This window comes from Anomaloglossus baeobatrachus, unplaced genomic scaffold, assembly GCF_048569485.1.
Source record: "Anomaloglossus baeobatrachus isolate aAnoBae1 unplaced genomic scaffold, aAnoBae1.hap1 Scaffold_3454, whole genome shotgun sequence".
Lineage (NCBI taxonomy): Eukaryota > Metazoa > Chordata > Amphibia > Anura > Aromobatidae > Anomaloglossus > Anomaloglossus baeobatrachus.
The window spans coordinates 39590-65653 of record NW_027442821.1 but is presented as its reverse complement, the minus strand read 5'-3'; the positions used below and the strand labels follow the sequence as shown (position 1 = coordinate 65653).

General features: G+C 48.1%; 1 long non-coding RNA gene across 1 annotated transcript; it reads right to left on the bottom strand.

Annotated features, from left to right (window-relative positions):
- Positions 1 to 7238: 7238 nt before the first annotated feature.
- LOC142272114 (uncharacterized) lies at positions 7239 to 8369 on the bottom strand. The gene is made up of 3 exons (XR_012737041.1): positions 8278 to 8369; positions 8142 to 8192; positions 7239 to 7471 (listed from the first exon to the last, which is right to left on the bottom strand). It is a non-coding gene; the product is annotated as an uncharacterized LOC142272114 (long non-coding RNA).
- Between the last annotated feature and the right edge of the window lie 17695 nt (positions 8370 to 26064).

The following is a 26064-nucleotide window of genomic DNA, read 5'->3' as shown; positions in this document are numbered from 1 at the left end:
GGATAGGGTCCCACCCCAGATCAAAAAATGAAAAAAATCCAGCACTCAAAGCATTTAACTGAAATTGTTTTATATTTTATTCATGGATCTGTGTAATTATTAAAGACGTTTCGGTCATCCGACCTTCATCAGTTTACACAGAAAAGGTTCTGTAGAAATATATGAAAAAGCTGGACCAGAGGAAAAAGCTGCTCGTCCGGGTCTGCAGTCAATGTCACATACTGTCTACAGAACCTTTTCTGTGTAAACTGATGAAGGTCGGATGACCGAAACGTCTTTAATAATTACACAGATCCATGAATAAAATATAAAACAATTTCAGTTGAATGCTTTGAGTGCTGGATTTTTTTCATCTTTTGTCTCTCAGCTACAGCCGCCATTTTGTGTTTCTGCCACACATAGGGGCGGCCATTTTAGTCTCTGCCACACCATAACCAAAAATTGTGATCGGTTTATTGCAACTTCTTTTATGTTTACATATAAATTTTTCATTCTTTATTTCAGATGGCTTATTATAACAAAGAAGACTTTGTGCGTGAGCTGCTGGATTTGTATAAATCACTGCCCTGCTTGTGTAGAATCAAATCCACAGAATATTCTGACAGAATAAAAAAACAAGCCGCCTATGCCCAACTGGTGGAGCTTTTTAAAAAACACAGTGGAGGCGAGGCGCTGGATGTCAAAGTAGTAAAAAAGAAGATACAAGGCTTGAGGACTGTATATAAGAAAGAAGCAAATAAGGTGGACAAATCAAAAAAGTCAGGGGCCGGCACTGACCAGGTATATGTTTCTCCCTTGTGGTATTTCAATCTCCTGGAATTCACAAGGGACCAGGAGCTACCACGAATGATGGAAAGCTCCTACCAAAGAAACGTAGACCTGGAAGCAGACATTGAAAACGATGACATCCCGATCGATGACAACACCTCCGCTGTTGTAGATGTAAGTACCTTATTTGCTTCACGGTACATAGTATTCAAACTTTTTATGTACATGCCATTGAGGAACACAAAATAGTAACTTATTGTTACCATGATTTATTGTGCAGTTTGGAAAAGTTATCCCTTCCAGTTCAGATAAGTACACTCCAATACAATTTTGTCACACTTTAATTAAATTTACTAACTATTAATGTATGACTTTTAATTAACATTTATTTTTCTGTTCCCGCAGAACCCTCAGACAGATATGGTGAGGCCCCAATTGAATGAGAACCCCACCACATCGAGCGAGCCTATTGTGGAGGATGAGGCACCTGCACCCTCTGGAGAAATGCGGCGAACACATTTACGCAAAAAGAAGGCCAACACCCCTGTGACATCCGCTGAATTTTATTCTTTGGCAACCCAACTGCTATCACAGCCAAAAAGCACTCCAGTGGATAGCTTTGCCGCATTTGCATCGGACAGACTCTGCAAATTGGATTCCACACAGAGGGAGCAAGCCGAGAGACTAATGTTGGAAGTCCTAAGAAAGGCAGGCCGAGGAGAACTTGATGACAATGACACGATATGCAAGTTGAACCAGCCCCATCATTCTACTACATGGATTCCTCGCCAGCCCCTGCAAAGTACACCAAACAGGATGCATCCACCACGCTTGCAGCTTGACCACCCCCCACAGTATCCCCCCCCCACAGTATCCCCCCCCCCACAGTTTCCCCCCCCACATTATCCCAGGTATTCAAATGATTCATTTTTAAGCCAACTGTCATCTCCCACCCGGCCTGAATATGTCAACCAATATGAAGAGGGCAACTAAATTTTGTTATTGTTGTTGTTTTGTTATTTGAGATTAATTTTAATTGATTGTTATATTTTCATTGTAATAATAAATTTATGTTGGTTCAATCTTGCTGCCTGCGTTACTTAATTCAGCATATGGTTGTGATGCCCTGGCAAAACACGGTAGTTACATAGATTGTACCATACTCCACCCTCATTGGCATACCACCACACAACCCCCACACTCATGTACAGCAAACAACCAGAAAAGCCTAGTCACCCCCTCGTGGATAATGGGATTGGTGCATCTATACAGATGCCTACATGTAATATGATGTTTGTGAGTGGTGAGTTTGTGAGTGGTGATAGCTGTTAACTTGCTTTATGCAATGAGACATACCAAACAGCAGATATCAATTTCAAATTTTTTATAACACATGTATATGTTAGGGCCAGATGGACGGGCAGACCCTGGAGGTGGATCCACTGGGCCGAACTCCCGGATGAGGGAAAGGAGTCCGGTAGCCGGAGCACTGTAGGTAGCAGGACAGTCCGTGCACTGGGAGAAAATGGAGAAGTCCCTGGGACCACGAGGTCACTAATGGTGGTCCGGGTGACGGAGCTCAGGTTCGGAAGCCGTGATGGTGTCAGGCGGGGTCCGGAACCGTTGGAGCGAGATGACGGGTCACCGCAGGGATCCGAGATGGCACGGACTGTCAGGATGGCAGATGGGCAGCGTTCGGGGTTCGAGGCACCGCAGGACCGGATGGCGATGCAGGATCGGCTCTAGAAGACAGAGAGGTAAGTATCTCACAGAACACAAGGAGACCTGACTCCTAGCTTGGGAAAACACGAAGAACAGGCCCCGCTCCCTTGGACATTAACCCCCTATATACCCTGTACCTGTGTGCCTCATTTCCTGTTAATTGACACTGGCCCTTTAAGAAAGGGTCAGTGACCGCGCGCGCGCCCTAATGCGCATGCGCGCGGTCCGGGTGCCAGAAGCCAGGGCAGGAAGCTGAGAGGAGGACGCAGGGGAGCCGGCCAGGGACTGGGAAGCCGTCGGGCGCCGGGAGCGGAGACCAGGGGGCCTGGGAGGTACGGGCACCGGAGGCTGGAGAGCGGGGAGCGTGGCAGGTGAGCCGGGGAGCGGAGCAGAGGACCCGGGGAACGGAGCAGAGGACCCGGGGAGCGTGACAGTACCCCCCCCCACGCCCCTCTCCCCGCAACCGGGACAGGAAGGCACGGATCAGAGGAGTGCCCACGTTCTCCCTGGGCTCCCAGGACCTATCCTCAGGACCATACCCTTCCCAGTCCACCAGGAAGAACTGCCGACCACGTACGGTCTTCATGGCCACGATATCTCTTACCGCATAGATGTCGTCCTCAGCAATAGGAGGAGGAGCCGGACTGGCGGCAGCGGAGAAGGGACCAAGGACAACCGGCTTGAGCAGAGAGACGTGGAAGGAGTTGGGTATTCTCATCGTGGCCGGGAGCTGCAGTTTGTAGGAGACCTCATTGATCTTGCCGAGGACTTTAAACGGTCCGATGTAGCGAGGTCCCAGCTTGTAGGATGGTATCTTCAGTCGGATGTACTTGGAAGCAAGCCAGACGAGATCTCCCGGAGAGAAACACGGAGGGTCCAGGCGTCTCTTGTCCGCGTGTCTCTTCATCCGCAGGGTTGCCCGTGCAAGGGACGCCTTAACTGAGTCCCAAATGGTTGTAAAGTCACGGAGTACTGCATCAGCAGCAGGGATGTCCGAGGACGAGGATACAGGCAATGGAACAGACGGCTGAAGTCCGTAGACGACATGGAAGGGAGAACTGGAGGAGGACTCACTGACGTGGTGATTATGGGAGAATTCAGCCCAAGGAAGAAGCGTGGACCAATCGTCATGATGGGCGTTCACGTAGTGACGTAAGAAAGAGGTCAATATCTGATTGACCCGTTCCACTTGGCCGTTCGACTGAGGGTGGTAGGCCGAAGAAAAGTCCAGAGTCACTCCCAGATGTTTGCAGAGAGCCCTCCAGAAGCGGGAGGTGAACTGAGTTCCTCTGTCGGACACTATGTGTGATGGAAAGCCATGCAAGCGGAAGATGTGATGTATATAGGCGTCCGCGAGTTCCTGAGCAGAGGGCAGTCCAGCCATAGGAACGAAATGGGCCATTTTAGAGAACCGATCCACCACGACCCATATGACTGTGTGTCCGGAGGACAATGGCAAGTCCGTAATAAAGTCCATCGCTATGTGTTGCCAGGGAACTGAGGGTATGGGCAGAGGCAGAAGACGGCCGTATGGCAGGTGTTTGGGTGTCTTGTTCCTGGCACAGGAGGAGCAGGTAGAGACAAAAGAGGCGACGTCCGTGCGCAGGGATGGCCACCAGTAATGACGTACAATAGCGCTCCATGTTTTCTTCTGACCTGCATGACCGGCTGTTTTCGAGGCATGGCCCCAGTGTAACACTTTTTGCCTGTCTGTCTCAGAGACATAGGTCTTCCCGGGCGGTATCTGGGCCAGGGTGACAGGAGCCACCGGAATAATCTTACTTGGACAGATGATGGGTTGAGATGTCTCTTCCTCCTGTTCCACGGGCACGAAAGACCTAGACAAGGCATCAGCGCGTACATTCTTGTTCGCGGGTCGGAAATGAAGCTGGAAGTCGAACCAGGCAAAGAACAAGGACCACCTGGCTTGCCGTGGGTTCAGTCGCTGAGCAGTCCGCAGGTATTCCAGGTTTTTGTGGTCCGTGTAAACAATGACAGGGTACACTGCTCCTTCCAGAAGATAGCGCCATTCCTCCAGAGCCAGTTTAACCGCCAATAGCTCTCGGTCACCGATGGTGTAATTGCGTTCAGGCGCGGAGAAGCTCTTGGAGAAGAAACCGCACGTCACCATCTTCCCGGAGGAGGACTTCTGCATGAGCACTGCTCCGGCTCCCGAGGAGGAGGCATCCACCTCCAAGGTGAACTGGCGGTTTAACTCTGGACGGTGGAGTACAGGAGAGGAGGCAAAGGCTCGCTTTAGAGCGCCAAACGCGGCGTCGGCCGCAGGTGACCAGTCCTTTGGATTAGCCCCCTTCTTGGTCAAGGCGGAGAGAGGAGCAGTCAGAGCCGAGAAGTGAGGAATGAACTGGCGGTAATAGTTAGCGAATCCCAGAAAGCGTTGGATTGCCTTCAGTCCAGAAGGAGGAGGCCAGTTGAGAATGGAGGAGACCTTCTTTGGATCCATCTGCAGTCCGGTATCGGTGATGAGGTACCCCAGGAAGGGGAGAGAAGACTGTTCGAAGACGCACTTCTCGTACTTGGCGTACAGACGATTCTCTCTCAGTCTTTGTAGAACCAGTTGCACGTTCTCTCGGTGGGTCTGGAGGTCCGGAGAGAAGACAAGGATGTCATCCAGATATACCACCACACAGACGTAGAGAAGGTCCCGAAACACATCGTTCACTAATTCTTGGAAGACTGCTGGTGCGTTACACAGGCCGAAGGGCATCACGCAGTATTCATAATGCCCATCGCGAGTGTTGAACGCAGTCTTCCATTCATCCCCTGAGCGGATACGGACCAGGTTGTAGGCACCCCGAAGATCCAACTTGGTGAACACACGAGCTCCTCTGAGCCGATCAAACAATTCGGGGATGAGCGGCAGGGGGTACTTGTTTTTCACGGTGATTAGGTTCAATCCCCGGTAGTCTATACATGGGCGTAGGTCACCCTCTTTCTTCTTTACGAAGAAGAAGCCTGCTCCAGCAGGAGAGGAGGATCTCCGGATGAATCCCTTAGCCAGGCTCTCTGTGATGTACGTAGACATGGCCCTTGTTTCGGCTGGAGACAGTGGATATATCCGTCCTCGAGGTGGTGTAGTTCCCGGGAGCAGGTCAATGGCACAATCGTAAGGACGATGTGGCGGAAGTACTTCGGACTCCTTCTTATCAAAGACGTCCACGAAGGACCAATAGGCTGAGGGCAGTCCCGGTAGGGACTCGGGAACCGGAGGTCGCCGGATGGGTTGTATGGTCTTCAGACACCTCTCATGGCAAGAAGGCCCCCATCGAGTGATATCGCCAGTGCCCCAGCTGACTGAAGGCTTGTGTGTCCGCAACCAGGGAAGGCCCAGCAGGATTTGATGTGACATATGTGGGAGGACGTAGGGAGCGATGTTCTCGGTGTGCAGAGCACCGATACGCAGTTCAAGCGGCTTGGTGATCCAGGAGATGGTATCAGAGAGAGGTCTCCCATTAACAGAGGCAATCACAAGAGGTTTGGCGAGTGGAGTAACAGGCACCTGGTACTTGTCCACCGTGGCCTGCTGGATGAAATTGCCTGCTGCCCCAGAATCGAGGTACGCCTCAGCCGTAAACCGCGTCTCTCCCGTTGTCACTTGCACAGTCCATGTAACTGGGTCTGAGAGAGTCCCAGCACCTAGGGTGGCCTCTCCTACCAACCCTAGGCTTTGGAGTTTCCCGGCCTCTCTGGACAGGCGCGTAGCAGGTGTGTGCCCTCTCCGCAGTAAAAGCAGAGACCCTTGGCGAGCCGCTCTGCTCGACGTTGTTCAGACTGTCGTACACGGTCGATCTGCATGGGCTCATGGACGGAGACACCAGAGGCCGTTGACTGGAGTACGGCGGGCTTCTGTGGAGGAGATGAATGCCGTACCGGACGTCTCTCACGGGATACCTCTTTGGACCGCTCCTGAAAGCGTATGTCCACTCGAGTCGCTAGGGTAATCAGGGCGTCCAGGGTGGACGGTACATCACGTCCAGCCAGCTCATCTTTGATTCGACCCGATAGTCCTTCCCAGAAGGCGGCGGTTAGGGCCTCGTTATTCCACCCGAGTTCTGAAGCCAAGGTGCGGAAACGGATGGCGTATTGACCCACCGTCTGTGTTCCCTGACGTAACCGGAGAAGTGATGACGCAAACGCGGAGGCGCGTCCGGGTTCGTCAAATGTGCTGCGAAAGGCCTGCAGGAACTCCTGGAGGTTCTTGGTCATAGGTTCCTCCTTCTCCCACAAGGGGTTCATCCACGCCAGTGCCTCGCCCTCAAGGTGAGACATGATGAAGGCGACCTTGGCTTGGTCGGAGGCAAACAGATGTGGCAGCTGCGTGAAATGGAGGGAGCATTGGTTTATAAACCCCCTGCAGGTCTTGGGATCTCCGGCGTACCGGGGTGGTGAGGCCAAACGCAGTCTGGAAGCATCCGAAGAGGCAGCCACGGGAGCGGGGGTCGTGGCTTGACTAGTGGAGGCTCGGGATGTTGAAGACGTGACTGCCGCTTGTAGCGTGGTCAGGCGGGTGTCCACGGAAGTCATAAAGTTCAGCATGCGGGTCTGGACTTCACGCTGGCGTTGGAGTTCCTCATGCAAGGCCGCTAGTGCTTCGGCGGGATCCATGGCCTGTTCTTACTGTTAGGGCCAGATGGACGGGCAGACCCTGGAGGTGGATCCACTGGGCCGAACTCCCGGATGAGGGAAAGGAGTCCGGTAGCCGGAGCACTGTAGGTAGCAGGACAGTCCGTGCACTGGGAGAAAATGGAGAAGTCCCTGGGACCACGAGGTCACTGATGGTGGTCCGGGTGACGGAGCTCAGGTTCGGAAGCCGTGATGGTGTCAGGCGGGGTCCGGAACCGTTGGAGCGAGATGACGGGTCACCGCAGGGATCCGAGATGGCACGGACTGTCAGGATTGCAGATGGGCAGCGTTCGGGGTTCGAGGCACCGCAGGACCGGATGGCGATGCAGGATCGGCTCTAGAAGACAGAGAGGTAAGTATCTCACAGAACACAAGGAGACCTGACTCCTAGCTGGGGAAAACACGAAGAACAGGCCCCGCTCCCTTGGACATTAACCCCCTATATACCCTGTACCTGTGTGCCTCATTTCCTGTTAATTGACACTGGCCCTTTAAGAAAGGGTCAGCGACCGCGCGCGCGCCCTAATGCGCATGCGCGCGGCCCGGGTGCCAGAAGCCAGGGCAGGAAGCTGAGAGGAGGACGCAGGGGAGCCGGCCAGGGACTGGGAAGCCGTCGGGCGCCGGGAGCGGAGACCAGGGGGCCTGGGAGGTACGGGCACCGGAGGCTGGAGAGCGGGGAGCGTGGCAGGTGAGCCGGGGAGCGGAGCAGAGGACCCGGGGAACGGAGCAGAGGACCCGGGGAGCGTGACAGTATATGTACACAATAACAAAAAAAAAACAAAAAACGTTAGTTGCTGCTGCCCTCCCCTTGTCCAGCCACATAACGTGCCAGCAGCGACGCATGCCGCTCCACTTTGGCCATCAGCCTCCTGTGGGCTGACATAATCCTTCTTTGGAAGGACATGATTTCGGCCAAAGTGGGTATGCCTATGGAGGGAATGGTAAAATTAATAAATCATAATTTTTATTTCTGCTTATTATTACAAAATAGGAGATTCATGACTTACGGTTATCCCCCTCGTCCGATAAAGACTCACTTATGGACCCTGGACTAGCATCTATGAAAACAAAAAACACTTTATAGTACTCAACAGCTTTTTGTTTTGTACTTTATATGGCGTTAATGTTATATTAAAAAATTACCGGGGGCCGATCCGGCCGGTGGCCCCTGTGGGTGGTACTCCTCCTCCTCCTCCTCTGGTGGCTGTAGATCCACCGGGGGCTCGGGCACATGCTCTCCCTCCACTGCGGCCCCTTGCTCCTCTGGGGGTTCTTAAGAAAATATAAAGTTTAATGTGGTTGCGTTATGATACATATAGGACTGTGGGGGGTAAATTGAAATATATGGCGGACTACGTAGCCTACCTTATACAAGGACTATGGGGGTGAATTTGAACACATTGTGGACTATGTGGTGCAGTATAATATATGGAGAACTCTGGGGTGAATGAAACTTCATGGAGAACTCTAGGAAATTCATTACAGTTCATGGAGGACTATGGGATGCATTCTAATATATGAAGGGTTATGTGGAACCCTTTATACTATATGGAAGGCTATGTGGGGGCCAATATTGTATTTGGAGAACTAGATATGAGGGGGGACAAAAATACAAGCAGGAGATGGAAGTTTTTTATGCTGAGGGAAAAAGACCCACTACCCACAGCACCCGGCTTTGCCATGCTCTCTCTGATATGGGAAAAGCTGGGTGGTGAGGGAATGATGTTTTGCCAAGCATGGCGAAGCTGGGTGCCAAGGACAAGAGGTATATCAGAACATATGAAAACTGTGTGCTGATAGAGGGTTGTCAGTTCATGGGAAATCTTGGTGTAGAGAGCCTACTGTCTGCGTAATTTCCCTGTGTCCCGAGTGTCAGTGTAATTAGCCCGTACCACAAGTGTCGGTGTATCTATCGATCTATGCAATAGATCTCTATATATAGATCTGTTACATATTATATATATATATATAATCTATATATATATTATATATATATATATATAATCTATCTATCGTTCAATGCAATAGATCTCTATATATATATCTATTACATATTATATATATATAATCTATCTATCGATCTATTACATAGATCGATATATTATATAAATACTTTTAATGAATTAAAAGAAAAAAAAAAAAAAAATATATATATATATATATATATATAATAAATATATATATACATTAAAATATATATATTTATTATTTAAATATTATATGTATATATTTATTTTTATAATTATATAGATATATATATATATAATTAATATATTATATATTTTTATAATTATATATAGATATATATATTATTTATATATATATTATATGTATATATTTATTTTTATTATATATATATCTAAATATATTTTTAGAATTTTATCTATATATATATATCTATATATATATATATATATATATTTTATATGTATTATATATATATATATAATCTATCGATCTATATAATAGATTATATATATAATTTTAATTAAGTAAAAGGATATATATATCATAAATATATACATTTAAATCTATATATTTATTATTTATTATATATGTATATTTTCTTATATTTATATATAATTAATATGAATTATATATATATTTAATTTAAAAATATATATATAGATATACATATATATTATTTATATATGTATTATATATATATATTTATATATTTATTTTTATAATAAATATATATATATAGATATATATATTTATATATATATATATATATAAATATATATATATATATAATTATATATAAATAGATATATATTTAAGAACACCATTATAAGTTGCCAAGGCACACTCATCTGCGCCTACCTTGGTTTTGTAACTCTGCTTGTATGGCAGAGATCCGGGCACTGGAGCGGTACCGCAGATCCGCTAATTTTTTGCGGATCTGGGCGCAGGTGCGCTCCAAATGAAATCTCCTCCTCAACCCACGTTGGATCCTGCGCAAGACCGCTTTCTTATGGAGAAGTGGATGCTCTTGCGCCTCACGGCAATCATAATCGCGAGCATCCACTTCTCTAATTAGGTAACGGACCTCCGCCTCTCCCCAAGCTGTTGCCCTCCTGCGTGCCGCCATTGTTCGCTGGTGTGTCTGCATAGGAAACGCAGTTGCGTCACCCGCGGTAACGCCTCTTCACATCTGATTCGACGTATAGCGTCACGTGAACGCTAGCTCCAATCAGATTGGGGTGGACGTTGTTGATCCTGCTCCAGCCAATGGCCGCCGATATTACATCTTCGGCCATGGCTGGATTGTTGATTTGTGAAATATTACAATTGCTATGATTGAAGGTGAAAGTGCGACGCACTTTTAACAAATCAGAATGATCTTTGCTGCAGAAATGAGATCGCGCCATGACGCAAATGCTGTGTCAAGGGGTTGTGGTATCACACACTGCGAGCGCACATACAATTATAAAAAATCGAAAAAGAGATGTCATTTGAAGGTTTCGGGGACGCACAAACGTCCCCGTTTAAAAACCCCAAATGAAAATATATAAGGCTTCATATTCATAATTTGTGTGTTTTTTTTTTATTGCATTGGTACATGGAAATCAAAATTGTACAAGAGCCCTAAATGATGTATTCATCATACAGCTGGACGCCAAATTGAGGAAGTAAATAAACCTTTGCAGGGTTTTACCTAAAGAAAAGCAATGTTGAAGTTAAAAGTGAACATTTTACTTTTAAACCCAAAAACAAATTTTAGTCGTACCATTGAGCATTTCTACTATGGTATCAAGATAAAATTCACCATAAAATATATTGTGCAATTTCTTCTTAGTGCACCCATATGTAATATGTGGTTGAAATCAACTGGTTTGGCACATATTTTGGCACGCTGTTGTTCGCTACGCTCACTCTCAATGTGCGATCCGGAGCAGGAGGCCCAATGATAGCGGTGATGACACCCGGTGCCGGGCCGGACTAGTCTGGGGGTCGTAAGTGGTTGCCGGAGTCATGGCTTCAGTGGGGGTGATTGTAGTTTATATTCGTGACGCCACCTTAATCCGCCGCTGCTGTATGGGGCCTCCGGGGGTGATGTAACGGCAGCAATGGTGGTACTGCTCCCCACAGTAGCCCTTAATAGTGAATGAATGACAAACAAATCTTGTGGAAAGTAAAAACAACTGTTTATTAAAGTAATCATTTTGCAAAAATGACATTTTAGTATAACTGTGATGAACATAACAATACAAGTAACCATATATTTTAAAATTAGTATAAATGTGATGAACATAATACAAGTAACCATATATTTTAAAATTAAGAAGGGAAGTTTCTAAAACAAATCAATACAAGAAAATAAAACTCAGCATAATAAATGTGCTCAATACAAGTTTATCTAAAGCTGCCACGTAATTGCACCAGGACCATTAAAATATTGGCAGTACTTTTCTCGACAGGCCTTCGCATCATCGGTATTTCTGCCGGGCGCCAATGGTTGAAGTCCTGCGATTGCGGGATCTTCAGAATGCCATTCGCCAAGCACCACTTCGCCATTTAAGTCATCAGAGTCTACAAAGCCTGTTGGACAGTACGTAATAGCATCTCGCCGTCGAAGAAAGTTGTGAAGGGCGCAACAGGCCAAAACAACTGCGTCTATTGATGGTAGACTCAGGTTAATTGGTGTGTGGAAAACGCGGAAGCGATTTGCCATTTTCCCAAAGGCATTTTCCACAACCCTGCGTGCCCTTGATAATCTGTAATTGAACCTTTGTCTTTCCGCCGTTAGACTTTTCTGGGGGAATGGTTTCATGAGATTGGGATGAAGTGGGAAGGCTTCATCGCCCACAAATACAAAGTTAAGGTTTGCGGTAGTGTCAGAGTTGGGGGGCAAGTGCAGTTCACCATTTTGCAAACGTTCACCAAAGCCTGTGTGTTCTAAAACCCCACCGTCAGAAACCCTGCCATTCATGCCAACATCAACAGCAATAAATTCGTAATTGGCATTCACAAGGGCCATTAGGATGATGCTGAAATAGCCCTTATAGTTATAAAAATAGGAGCCGCTGTTCAGTGGTTGAGTGATCCGCACATGTTTCCCGTCCAAAGCACCACCACAGTTTGGGAACTGCCAAAGGTGTTCAAAATCGGAGGCAATCTTCTGCCATTCCTCCACAGTTTTGGGGAACTCAATGTAGTTACGCAGACTGTGGAAAATTGCTCTACATGTTTCCGGAATAAGAACGCTGAGCAGGGACCTTGAAATTGCAGAAGAAAAATGTAAGTCTTGCAGGGAGCGTCCGGTGGCCAGGAAACGCAGCGTGACTGCCAATCTTTCATCTGCCGGGATGGCAGCACGCATCGCTGTATTCTTGCGCTGAATAATTGGCGTAACTCTTTTGAGTAAAAGGCTAAATGATTCTTCTGACATCCGCAGAAAATTGCGGAAATCCTGAGGATTATTTTCCTGCAGCTCTCTTAGCAGTTGCATGTGGGAGTATTTGTACCTCTTCTGCAGCCACTCTCTGGTCCACATGCGGCGCTTTCGTTTGGAACGCCTCTGTTCCACTTCACGTAGCCGACCGGCCTCAAACATCAATGCAGCACCCAGCACAACACGCTGCATGTCGTTCATGTTGTCCACACTGCAAAAAAACATGTAAAGATGAGAAAAGTTGCTATAAACCAATCACATTTTTTGGGGGGGTGTAAAAGAGACACTAAAATGGCCGCCCCCATAGAAGTGCACCAGTTCTAACTGTGTCAGAGAAACAAATGGCGGCTGTAACTGTGTCAGAGAAACAAAATGGCGGCTGTAACTGTGTCAGAGAAACAAAATGGCGGCTGTAACTGTGTCAGAGAAACAAAATGGCGGCTGTAACTGTGTCAGAGAAACAAAATGGCGGCTGTAACTGTGTCAGAGAAACAAAATGGCGGCTTTAACTGTGTCAGAGAAACAAAATGGCGGCTTTAACTGTGTCAGAGAAACAAAATGGCGGCTGTAACTGTGTCAGAGAAACAAAATGGCGGCTTTAACTGTGTCAGAGAAACAAAATGGCGGCTGTAACTGTGTCAGAGAAACAAAATGGCGGCTGTAACTGTGTCAGAGAAACAAAATGGCGGCTGTAACTGTGTCAGAGAAACAAAATGGCGGCTGTAGCAGAGAGACAAAATAACCAGCAATACTAGATAAGGACACATAAAAGGACGATGGACGCACAAAAGGCAATATGTATACAGATAACAACCAACCACTTTCATGATCCGCAAAAATAATTACTATCTATAAACACAAATACTTTCCATACTATAACAAAAATATGGAACAAGTAACATAGACTTTACGAAAATGACTTACCACGTCCAGAAAATGCAGCCGTCTATGCTATCTATTAATAATCGCAGTTTCGATCCTCACAGCGACACGCTCGGGAACGAATGAGGGATATACAAGTGCAGATGCGGCTTTGATCCGAAAACCAAGCAAGCGGGAACAAAGCACGAATGAATCTGTAATACAGCGACACGCTCGGGAACGAATGAGGGAAGATGCAGCTTTGATCCGAAAACCAAGCAAGCGGGAACAAAGCACGAATGAATCTGGGTGTAGTCACAGGTTTGCTCCTAGAAGACTCAAAAGGGAACAAAGCATGAAGCGATACCCAATCAGAGCGCAATAGTGTTCTCATTGCTAACCAATCGTTGCAGAGAGGGGGCGCGGAAATGGCGACGTAACTACACACTATTGTTCTCAGCGCCAACCAATGGGCGCAGAAGGGGCGTGGAAACGGGGATGCAACAACACGCCTTCGTGCATCTCATCTAGGTCGTCAACGAAATCGTAAATAGGGTGTCAAACATACAGATTCATGCAGCCCAGCAGGACTCCAACGAGCCAAAAATGGCCCAAGCTGTTCGGCATCGATCAGCGATTTCGCAGCAGGGGGTGAATCGTTGGTACGTGTCAAACATGACGAGATCGCAATTGAAGTCGTTCTTGCGTCACAGAAACTGTGACGTAGTAACGATCTCGTTTTACGATCTTGTTATGTGTGAAGTGGCCTTTAGGGTACCTTCACACTTTAGCGATGCAGCAGCGATCTGACCTGGTCAGGATCGCTGCTGCATCGCTACATGGTCGCTGGTGAGCTGTCAAACAGGCAGATCTCACCAGCGACCAGTGACCAGCCCCCAGCCAGCAGCGACGTGCAAGCGACGCTGCGCTTGCACGGAGCCGGCGTCTGGAAGCTGTGGACACTGGTAACTAAGGTAAACATCGGGTATGGTTACCCGATGTTTACCTTAGTTACCAGCGCACACCACTTAGCTTAGCTGTGCAGGGAGCAGGAGCCGACACTGGCAGCATGAGAGCTGCAGAGGCTGGTAACGAAGGTAAATATCGGGTAACCACCTTGGTTACCCGATGTTTACCTTGGTTACAGCTTACCACAGGCTGTCAGACGCTGGCTCCTGCTCCCTGCACATTCAGGATTGTTGCTCTCTTGCTGTCACACACAGCGATGTGTGCTTATCAGCGGGGGAGCAACAATAAAAAAACAAACCAGGGCTGTGTGTAAGGAGCAGCCATCTCACAGCAGGGGCCAGATCGCTGCTCAGTGTCACACACAGCGAGATCGCTAATGAGGTCACAAAAAACGTGACTCAGCAGCGATCTCAGTAGCGATTTTGCTGTGTGTGAAATACCCCTTAACCAGAGACAATAATGCTGAGAGACGGTCACAAGGGACAACCACCCCCGACTGCAGTACTCAGAGATACATGTATACACAAGAGGACAAGGAGTATATGTGCAAAATAATGGACAATTTTATTAGATATGAAAAAAACACAATAGACAGTAGACAATTAAAAACATGATAAAACATCACCAAAATGAATCATCTGGGGGAATATACAGATTGTTACACGGACAGAATTTTTACACAGACAAGGATATATAATATATATACATTATGGCCCCGCAATGTCCCTAAATTTAAAAATAATTTTTCTTTTTTTTTCAGTTGGGTAACTAAGCCTCATCATGCTGTTATATTGTGGTTCATTTATTTTTCCGCAATATGTAAATTAACTGTCAACCATTAACGTTGCTAAAATTGACTCGGTGTGTGAGCAGCGCAATTTAAATAAAAAATGTTTTTTCTTTCTCATTGGAGTAAGTTCATACTGCTTGCACATGTGAGGTTTACTTTTGTACATGTGCAATCATATTGAGAATTTACTCGTTTCATCTGCAGTATATGGACTTAGTCCCAAGTGTTGACTTAGTAAGCAACCATTTGCAGCATGGGATTCTGCCTCAAAATGTGGGATTTACAAACTTGATTCACATTACCTGCAGTGTGTGTGACTCCTATGCGGTGCACATGTGTGGCTATGTGGAGAATTTGGCTGTCTTATCCATAGTGTATAAATTTCTCCTGTGTGCCAACTATGGAGGTCGCTATCTGCAGGGTGTGATTTTGCTCCTAAAAGTTTGAGCTTGATTCCCAGGGCTTGCAGTATATGTAAATTCATGTGACATTCATGAATGGCCGCATCGCGGACTTAGGGGTGCGTCACACACAGCGAGCTCGCTGCCGAGATCGCTGCTGAGTCACGCTTTTTGTGACGCAGCAGTGACCTCATTAGCGATCTCGCTGTGTGTGACACTGAGCAGCGATCTGGCCCCTGCTGCGAGATCGCTGCTCGTTACACACAGCCCTGGTTCGTTTTCTTCAAAGGCGCTCTCCCGCTGTGACACACAGATCGCTGTGTGTGACAGCGAGAGAGCAACAAATGAAGCGAGCAGGGAGCAGGAGCCGGCGTCTGGCAGCTGCGGTAAGCTGTAACCAAGATAAACATCGGGTAACCAAGGTGGTTACCCGATATTTACCTTAGTTGCCAGCCTCCGCCGCTCTCACGCTGCCTGTGCTGCCGGCTCCGGCTCTCTGCACATGTAGCTGCTGTACACATCGGGTTAATTAACCCGATGTGTACTGTAGCTAGGAGAGCAAGGAGCCAGCGCTAAGCAGTGTGCGCGGCTCCCTGCTCTCTGCACATGTAGCTGCATTACACATCGGGTTAATTAACCCGATGTGTACTGTAGCTAGGAGAGCAAGGAGCCAGCGCTCAGTGTGCGCGGCTCCCTGCTCCCTGCACACACAGCTAAGCGGTGTGCGCTGGTAACTAATGTAAACATCGGGTAACCATACCCTATGTTTACCTTAGTTACCAGTGTCCGCAGCTTCCAGACGCCGGCTCCGTGCAAGCGCAGCGTCGCTTGCACGTCGCTGCTGGCTGGGGGCTGGTCACTGGTCGCTGGTGAGATCTGCCTGTTTGACAGCTCACCAGCGACCATGTAGCGATGCAGCAGCGATCCTGACCAGGTCAGATCGCTGGTCGGATCGCAGCTGCATCGCTAAAGTGTGAAGGTACCCTTAACTGCTCCATTCACAGCATGGGATCTGATCTGATAGTGCTAATCCAGCAAGTCACTATCTTAAGCTGGGTTTACACACTGCAACATCTCAAAGGACATCGCTGTAACGTCACTGGTTTTGTGACGCAATAGCGATGTTGTTTGCGATGTTGCAGTGTGTGAAACCTATCAGCGACCCGGCCCCTGCTGTGAAGTTGTAATCGTTACAAATCATTCAGGACCATTCCTAGGTCCTTTGTTTCCCGCTGTGCAGCATGAAGTTTCAGTGTGTGAAGACTTTGCAGCGACTTTGTTAGCAACTTCCCTTTACAAAAGGCTGCTTATCAACGTCCCCAACAACCAGCTAGGTCGCTCTGCAGGTCCGGATCGCTGTTGAGTTGTTGGCCAGATTTGCCTGTTTGACAGCTCACCAGCGACTTAGCAGAGACTTAGGGAGGTCGCTGTTACGTCACAAAACCGGTGACGTTACAGCGATGTCCTTTGCGATGTTGCAGTGTGTAAACCCAGCTTTACTGAGCCCTAATTAGTATGTACAAATGTGTTGCCACACTCTGAGTAAAACAGAAGCAAGGGATAGATTATAAATGACAGTTTAATACAAATACCTGTGAACTAAAATAAAACCAAAGTAGCCTTTGCTTAGTATAAATTACAAGTTATATCTTACTTATGTCAACAGTATAAAATCATGAAAATTGGCCTTTAAACAACATAAATTCCTTACAATGGAGAATGTGTACAAAAATGGATGAATTGGGTTTATCTGTATTTAGAGATATTCTTGGAAAAATATGGTTAATTAATCGTATATGCATATAAAATGGCATTTAATTTGAAAATATTAATTTCTAATCTAAATTTTATAAAATATAACAAATGGAAATGGAGGGAAAAAAATATAGAAAAATGAATGCATATGTATGTTTGTATATGCACATATATATGCACATGCCCTTGTGTATATGTGCATACATATATTGGTGTACCATAATGAGTATTATAGAATATACATTTAAACCCAGTCCAGAAATTTAAAGATATTTAAAGAAATTGATTATTTACTTGTACTATATATAGAAAAAATATATTTTTTACGAAAGCAATATTTTTAACATGTATGTCTGGTGCTCAAGTAATTTAAACACTTGTGTTGTCAATCAGTAATTGTATATAAACCTTGTAGTGCCGCCTTCCCAGCATCATGATTAAGGGTGATTGTTTCACCTGAAACGCGTAGTGCTGTGCTGGTCATGTCATCTGCTGTCTGCATGCTAAAATAAAGACCATGGCTTTCCTCGCCTGAAGAGCTGGATGTTTCTTCTTTCTTTAACCAAGCAACGCAGGTGGCAGTGACATCACTATCGAGGTACGCCGTCCATCCTCTGGTACCACTGTGTAGCTGAGCAGGCCAGAAGATCCCGTACGTATGTTGTTTATGTATATACTAGCTGTACTACCCGGCTTCGCCCATGTTAATAACTGTTTTGGTTTTTTTTTAATCCAATCAATTTTTATTGTAGGAAGTTACATTACAAAAAGGAGATATTCAGGTATCATTGGCAATAATACACAAAGAACAACGCTGTAACACGTGGTAGTATCACCTTTGATTATGATTCACATTTCCTGTCACACCACCAACAATCATGTCTGATGCAAGTTGCAACTTTTTTTTTTTAGGTTAATCAATACCCAATACGTATAGAGTCAATCTAACTGTTGTTAACAAAATAGAAATGTATTAACAAAAATGTATTCTAAACACAATATCCGCTGCCCGGCATTGTAACTGTCTCTCTGTTTCTCTCCCATTTTCTGTCTGTGAAACGCCCACGCCGGGGCTTGCACGGTCACCAGGCCGGTGGTATTCGGGGTCAGGCTGTGAGTGGCCCGACCCGGCTTCCGTGACCCCCGGTGGGTTTCAATAAAAGGAAAGTCCGACCGTCAGTCCATCCACTTTGTAACGGGGTCCCTGGGGGGGGGCTTGCCATCGCTCTTCCATAGGAACCTGTACGGGACGGGGACGGGGGGTGCTTGCAGCGCCACCCGTGGTTTGCGGCCAGGTGTTAAGCCGCCGCTGCACGGTCTCTCTTCGGGGCAGGTGTTACGGGCAGCCGGATGGAATCGCTCCCCACGGGTGGAGCCCCGGGAGGTTAATGAGACCGAGGGCAACAGTCCTCAGAGACACCGGGGGCACAGGGCGGCGGCATTACTCACAGCAGTCACGGTGTGCGGTTCCAGTTGTTCTTTATTTAAAGTCCGTTTCACATCGCACCCGGGTGCTGGTCCTCATAGCCTTTGGTCGGTCCCGGGCAGGTAGGAGGAAGGGGTGTCCGGTGAGGTGTTCTGGGGGTCTCTCCCTTTCGGTGCGTTAGTGCCGTCCCCGTGGCATAGAGCATCTTGGGAACTCGCCGCCTGTCTGTCTCTCTCATCCCCGGTAGCGGACCTAACACAACCGCCACCGGGTACAACTTGCTCCAGGGAACCCCAGTCCTCAGCTCCATTCCCCTCCTCTAGGTATTATCAGCCCTGGTCTCGTGGCATCTCCTCAACAGGAGCTGTTCTCTAGACGTCTTCTCTCCCTTGCAGCCTCTGACGTTCTGCCCAAAACGTCTGTGTGCTCTGCACTAAACTCACTCCTTCAGGCCCCCCTCCCCTTGGTTGTCATGGGGACCTGCCTGTGTCCAGCCACCTGCTCATTAAGGAGACAGGATGAGTCATGGACTCAGAACAAACTTCATGCTGTAAATGCTGTTTACTCCTTCCTGCCAGTGTGATGTTAGTGTGTATTGTGGGGACCCTTCTTCCTCCTGCCCGGGAAAAATGGGGTAACATTTAATACCCTGTAACGACCCGTTTACAGGGGCGTTACATCTGTCTCCCGCTCTTTATGTATCTGTGTCTCTCTCTCTCTTTCCGTGTCTGTCTCTATCCCTCTCTTTCCCTGTCTGCCTCTTTCCCTCTGTCTCCGTCCCTGGCTGGTCCGTCCCTAAATTCAAATATATAATTTTTCCTTTTTTTTTCTTTTTTAATTGGCTAACCAAGCAACGCAGATGGCAGTGACGTCACTATCGAGGGACGTCATCAATCCTCTGGTACCACTGCGTAGCTGAGTAGGCCAGAAGAGATCCTGTACGTATGTTGTCTATGTATATATGTATGCGAGTCTGTCTCTCTCTTCCTCCTCTCCTTAATCTCTGTCTCCCTGCCTCCTCTCTCTTCCTCTGGATCCCTCCTGCCTCCTCTCTCCTCCTCTGGATCCCTCCTGCCTCCTCTCTCCTCCTCTGGATCCCTCCTGCCTCCTCTCTCCTCCTCTGGATCCCTCCTGCCTCCTCCTCTGGATCCCTTCTGCCTCCTCCTCTGGATCCCTCCTGCCTCCTCTCTCCTCCTCTGGATCCCTCCTGCCTCCTCTCTCCTCCTCTGGATCCCTCCTGCCTCCTCTCTCCTCCTCTGAATCCCTCCTGCCTCCCCTCTCCTCCTCTGGATCCCTCCTGCCTCCTCTCTCCTCCTCTTGCTCTCTCCTCCTCTGGCTCCCTCCTGCCTCCTCTCTCCTCCTCTGGCCCTCTCCTCCTCTGGCTCTCTCCTCATCTGACTCCCTCCTGCCTCCTCTCTCCTCCTCTGGCTCCCTCCTGCCTTCTCTCTCCTCCTCTGGCTCCTTCCTGCCTCCTCTCTCCTCCTCTGGCTCCCTCCTGCCTCCTCTCTCCTCCTCTGGCTCCCTCCTGCCTCCTCTCTCCTCCTCTGGTGTCCTCCTGCCTCCTCTCTCCTCCTCTGGCTCCCTCCTGCCTCTTCTCTCCTCCTCTGGCTCCCTCCTGCCTCCTCTCTCCTCCTCTGGCATCCTCCTGCTTCCTCTCTCCTCCTCTGCCTCCTGCCCTCCTGCCTCCTCTCCTCCTCTGCCTCCTGCCTCCTCTCTCCTCCTCTGCCTCCTGCCCTCCTGCCTCCTCTCTCCTCCTCTGCCTCCTGCCCTCCTCCTCTGCCTCCTGCCCTCCTCCTCTGCCTCCTGCCCTCCGCCTCCTCTCTCCTCCTCTTCTGCCTCCTGCCCTCCTCCTCCTCTTCTGCCCTCCTCCTCCTCTTCTGCCTCCTGCCCTCCTCCTCTTCTGCCTCCTGCCCTCCTCCTCCTCTTCTGCCCTCCTCCTCCTCTTCTGCCTCCTGCCCTCCTCCTCTTCTGCCTCCTGCCCTCCTCCTCCTCCTCCTCTTCTGCCTCCTGCCCTCCTTCTCTGCCTCCTCTCTCCTCCTCCTCCTCTTCTGCCTCCTGCCCTCCTCCTCCTCTTCTGCCCTCCTCCTCTTCTGCCTCCTGCCCTCCTCCTCTTCTGCCTCCTGCCCTCCTCTTCTGCCTCCTGCCCTCCTCTTCTGCCTCCTGCCCTCCTCTTCTGCCTCCTGCCCTCCTCCTCCTCTTCTGCCTCCTGCCCTCCTCCTCTTCTTCTGCCTCCTGCCCTCCTCCTCCTCTTCTGCCTCCTGCCCTCCTCCTCCTCTTCTGCCTCCTGCCCTCCTCCTCCTCTTCTGCCTCCTGCCCTCCTCCTCTTCTGCCTCCTGCCCTCCTCCTCCTCTTCTGCCTCCTGCCCTCCTCCTCCTCTTCTGCCGCCTGCCCTCCTCCTCCTCTTCTGCCGCCTGCCCTCCTCCTCCTCTTCTGCCTCCTGCCCTCCTCCTCCTCTTCTGCCTCCTGCCCTCCTCCTCCTCTTCTGCCTCCTGCCCTCCTCCTCCTCCTCTGCCTCCTGCCCTCCTCCTCCTCCTCTGCCTCCTGCCCTCCTCCTCCTACTCCTCTGCCTCCTGCCCTCCTCCTCCTCCTCTGCCTCCTGCCCTCCTCCTCCTCCTCCTCCTCCTGCCCTCCTCCTCCTCCTCCTCTTCTGCCTCCTGCCCTCTTCCTCCTCCTCTTCTGCCTCCTGCCCTCCTCCTCCTCCTCTTCTGCCTCCTGCCCTCCTCCTCCTCCTCTTCTGCCTCCTGCCCTCCAACTCCTGCCCTCCTCTGCCTCTTCCCCCTCTCCTCCTCTGGCTCCCTCCTCTGCCTCTTCCCCGCTCCCTCCCTCCCTCCTCTGTCCCCTCTCTGTGTGTCTGGCCCGTCCCAGGCCGGTCCGTCTATATACCCAGCAACTGCTGTAGAAGACAGACAGACATACAGGCACATGCACCAGCAGTCAGGGCCGGACTGGGACTAAAATTCAGCCCTGGCATGAATTTTACACAAGCTATATACTACTTGAGAATGCCTAATGCTATCTGGGTTTGCATTGTGTTATATGGGGGCTGCAAAGTGCATTTGGGGGCTACATAATACTATATGGAGGACAATGGGTGCTTCATAACACTATATATGGAGGAATATGGGGGCTGCACTCTACCCCCAGAGTTGTATGTCCCCCTCCACCCAGGTGCTGTATACTCCCCATAGCTGTATGTACCCCCCCACCCCAGAGCTGCATGTCACCCCCCCACCTCACAGCTGTTTCTCCCCCCCACTTCAGAATCACTGCCCTCCTCTAGAGCTGTATGCCCCTCATTCCTGTATACCCCTTTCCTCAGTAATATGTATTCCCCCCAGTAATGTGTATATCCCCAGCTTCTCTTGTGATGTGTATATATAGCAGTGTTAGTGTTCTCTATGTGCGGCCATGTCTGTTAGTGACTGCCACCAATTAGTGTGGCACTAACATATGCCCAGGAGGAGCTAAATGGAGACAAGCGGGGAGGTGAATGTGGCTGTTGCTGACTTCCCAACATAAGAAATGTGTGTATGTGTGTATATATAAAAATGTGTGCATGTATATATACAGTGTATATGACTGTATAGATTTGTCTGTGTTTTTGTGAATTTCACTTTAAATAAGTGTGTGTACGTATGCCTGTATGTATCAGTGCATATCTATGCCAGATGCTTTAGTTTACAAGATATTTAGTTGTAAAGAAACCCACTATCACCTGCATTGAATAACTTTTTTTTTTTTTTCCTCCAAGTCCTGAGTTCCTGTTATCTGGCTCCAAATTAAGCTGGGTTTACACACTGCAACATCGCAAAGGACATCGCTGTAACGTCACCGGTTTTGTGACGTAACAGCGACCTCCCTAAGTCTCTGCTAAGTCGCTGGTGAGCTGTGAAACAGGCAAACCTGGCCAACAACGCAACAGCGATCCGGACCTGCAGAGCGACCTAGCTGGTTGTTGGGGACGTTGATAAGCAGCCTTTTGAAAGGGAAGTTGCTAACAAAGTCGCTGCAAAGTCTTTCACACACTGAAACTTTCCAGCGATGCATGTTGCACAGCGGGAAACAAAGGACCTAGGAATGGTCCTGAACGATTTGTAACGATTACAACTTCACAGCAGGGGCCAGGTCGCTGATAGGTTTCACACACTGCAACATCGCAAACAACATCGCTATTGCGTCACAAAACCGGTGACGTTACAGTGATGTCCTTTGCGATGTTGCAGTGTGTAAACCCAGCTTTAGACCTGTGAGATCTCGTTATCTGGACAGTATATATAACAATAGCGACACCTAGTCTCATAGACCGGCATGACAGCCAAGTATGTACCTAACTTTTCGGCCTTATATCTTGGAAGTAAAGCATCGCATGGGGTCATGTGACCCCTTAAAATTTAAGTAAGAATCAGGGCAAGCTAATGGGATAGATGGCTTAGTGTGGGGTCCCCCAAAAACGACGGAAATGCGCCCCAAAAGGGACGTCCCACTTTGAACCCCTATAACTTCGGAAGGCGGGGTCCTAGAGCTTCAGGGATGGTCTCGGAATCGGGGTGCGGAAATCTAGGGGGGGTCTATACAGGCCGGTCTGTCCCAGGCCGGTTCGTCCCAGGCCGGTCTGTCTATATACTCAGCAACTGCTGTAGAAGACAGATACAGACAGATGTATAGGCACACGCAGCAGCAGTCAGGGCCGGACTGGGACTAAAATTTAGCCCTGGCATTTGGGGGTACACAGGTCCACTTTATTTCTAAGAAAGTATTTTTCTCTTTTTTTTTTTTTTTTTAACCCTTTATTGGAGATTCTTAATGACTGGGTCAAATTTGGCCTGACATTAAGAATTTACAGCGCTGCTGTACTGCCAGCGTGATTCGAATGTCATGTGAGGGGATTGCAGTAATCCCTGTGTGGCCCCAGCCTAATCGGCTAACACTGAAGTCAGCTGATCTGAACTCCTGTACACACAGCCCGCACACGGTCACATATGATCAGTAGCAGGCAGTGACTGCTGTCCCGCCCACAACCATGAATCAGTCATGGAGACGGTGACTGAAAAGCACAAGGTACGTGCTGTGCAGTCCTAATTTTGCATATGTGAGGCCACATGGCACACTTTAAATAAAAATATTTTAGTGTTAGGACTGCCCCAGGAGATTTGCCGTGACGTTGGCGGGGTGGCTCGAAAAATTGCAATTTTTTGCCAAAAATCTCATTTTTTCAATAGTACAGCTTGGAATGTTGGTACTGTGCACACTTTGCAATACATAATATTTTTGAGTGGAGGTTGTTTTTATGCTGTTTTTTTCTTGTTATATAGGGTCCCAGTTGGTTTTCATCTTGCAGTGCACCTCATGTTTATTTTTCCATCTGTCCTGATTTTTGGCGGTTGGTGGCTGTTCACACTTGCCATCCAACCCCGTCCACTGGCTATTTATTCTAAGCAGCATGTGCTCGGGCCTGTCCCGCCCACAACCATGAATCAGTCATGGAGACGGTGACTGAAAAGCACAAGGTACGTGCTGTGCAGTCCTAATTTTGCATATGTGAGGCCACATGGCACACTTTAAATAAAAATATTTTAGTGTTAGGACTGCCCCAGGAGATTTGCCGTGACGTTGGCGGGGTGGCTCGAAAAATTGCAATTTTTTGCCAAAAATCTCATTTTTTCAATAGTACAGCTTGGAATGTTGGTACTGTGCACACTTTGCAATACATAATATTTTTGAGTGGAGGTTGTTTTTATGCTGTTTTTTTCTTGTTATATAGGGTCCCAGTTGGTTTTCATCTTGCAGTGCACCTCATGTTTATTTTTCCATCTGTCCTGATTTTTGGCGGTTGGTGGCTGTTCACACTTGCCATCCAACCCCGTCCACTGGCTATTTATTCTAAGCAGCATGTGCTCGGGCCTGTCCCGCCCACAACCATGAATCAGTCATGGAGACGGTGACTGAAAAGCACAAGGTACGTGCTGTGCAGTCCTAATTTTGCATATGTGAGGCCACATGGCACACTTTAAATAAAAATATTTTAGTGTTAGGACTGCCCCAGGAGATTTGCCGTGACGTTGGCGGGGTGGCTCGAAAAATTGCAATTTTTTGCCAAAAATCTCATTTTTTCAATAGTACAGCTTGGAATGTTGGTACTGTGCACACTTTGCAATACATAATATTTTTGAGTGGAGGTTGTTGTTATGCTGTTTTTTTCTTGTTATATAGGGTCCCAGTTGGTTTTCATCTTGCAGTGCACCTCATGTTTATTTTTCCATCTGTCCTGATTTTTGGCGGTTGGTGGCTGTTCACACTTGCCATCCAACCCCGTCCACTGGCTATTTATTCTAAGCAGCATGTGCTCGGGCCTGTCCCGCCCACAACCATGAATCAGTCATGGAGACGGTGACTGAAAAGCACAAGGTACGTGCTGTGCAGTCCTAATTTTGCATATGTGAGGCCACATGGCACACTTTAAATAAAAATATTTTAGTGTTAGGACTGCCCCAGGAGATTTGCCGTGACGTTGGCGGGGTGGCTCGAAAAATTGCAATTTTTTGCCAAAAATCTCATTTTTTCAATAGTACAGCTTGGAATGTTGGTACTGTGCACACTTTGCAATACATAATATTTTTGAGTGGAGGTTGTTTTTATGCTGTTTTTTTCTTGTTATATAGGGTCCCAGTTGGTTTTCATCTTGCAGTGCACCTCATGTTTATTTTTCCATCTGTCCTGATTTTTGGCGGTTGGTGGCTGTTCACACTTGCCATCCAACCCCGTCCACTGGCTATTTATTCTAAGCAGCATGTGCTCGGGCCTGTCCCGCCCACAACCATGAATCAGTCATGGAGACGGTGACTGAAAAGCACAAGGTACGTGCTGTGCAGTCCTAATTTTGCATATGTGAGGCCACATGGCACACTTTAAATAAAAATATTTTAGTGTTAGGACTGCCCCAGGAGATTTGCCGTGACGTTGGCGGGGTGGCTCGAAAAATTGCAATTTTTTGCCAAAAATCTCATTTTTTCAATAGTACAGCTTGGAATGTTGGTACTGTGCACACTTTGCAATACATAATATTTTTGAGTGGAGGTTGTTTTTATGCTGTTTTTTTCTTGTTATATAGGGTCCCAGTTGGTTTTCATCTTGCAGTGCACCTCATGTTTATTTTTCCATCTGTCCTGATTTTTGGCGGTTGGTGGCTGTTCACACTTGCCATCCAACCCCGTCCACTGGCTATTTATTCTAAGCAGCATGTGCTCGGGCCTGTCCCGCCCACAACCATGAATCAGTCATGGAGACGGTGACTGAAAAGCACAAGGTACGTGCTGTGCAGTCCTAATTTTGC